The sequence below is a fragment of the Galeopterus variegatus genome, unplaced genomic scaffold (assembly GCF_000696425.1).
Source record: "Galeopterus variegatus unplaced genomic scaffold, G_variegatus-3.0.2 Scaffold1784, whole genome shotgun sequence".
Taxonomy (NCBI): domain Eukaryota; kingdom Metazoa; phylum Chordata; class Mammalia; order Dermoptera; family Cynocephalidae; genus Galeopterus; species Galeopterus variegatus.
In genome coordinates, this window is record NW_007727895.1 from 102,294 (window position 1) to 103,162 (window position 869).

The following is an 869-nucleotide window of genomic DNA, read 5'->3' on the forward strand; positions in this document are numbered from 1 at the left end:
GGGGGCGAGGGCTTGGGGCGGGGCCGGGGGCGGGCAGAGCTGCTGGAGGGACCCTTGTCTTCCCTTTCCCGCGGTCCTGCGCTTGCCCCCTCCCCGGCTCCCTCGGCACGCCCCCAGCCACCCCAGTCTGCCCCCACCCGGTCCTCGTCTCCAGTCGGCCGTCTGTTCGCCGGCTGCTTCGCATCCCGCGCACGGGTCCTCCGCTTTCTGCCTCCTCCTCCGCCTCCTCCATCTCCACCCTCTTCTCCTCCTCTTCTGCTGCCGCCGTCCCTTCTGTGTCCAGAGCTCCCCCCTGGGCCCCACCAGACAGCCCCTTGCCCCAGGCTGTTCCGTCTTCCCTTTGGTCCTCCCTCTTCCAGCAGTTTGCATGCTGTCCCTGCCGACCTGTCTGGCTCCGGATCCGGCCATAGATCCCAGGGCCCATAGGAGCGATCCCCCTTGAGCCAAGTCCCCTCTGGGCCACTGACCCGGTCTAAAGCTGCTCAGCCCCTCCTCAGCCCTTCTGGAGGCCTTTGCTCCTAGGGGTCAGCTCGTCTCCCCCAGACTCCTGCGGGTGGGGAGTGCTAAAAGCCGCTGCGATTCTTTAGCTCCCGGTTTCCGCCTTGGTCACCTAGGGCTTCTGGCCGGGGCCTCTGAGCTGCTGCGGCCACCTCCCCAGTAGTAGACTCTGAGCCTGCCTTCATTGCTGCAGCCATTCCTACCACAGAGGTGCCCATCAGGTACCCAGGTGGAAGGATTTTTCGGTCCTGGGCCAATTGGTCTTCAATTCTAACCACCCAAACCATGTCCCTTGTAATACTGTTCAAGGGCAAGGCAACAATATTGTGTTTTTTAATTTAGTTTTTTCTTTTATATGCGCCCCCACTCCT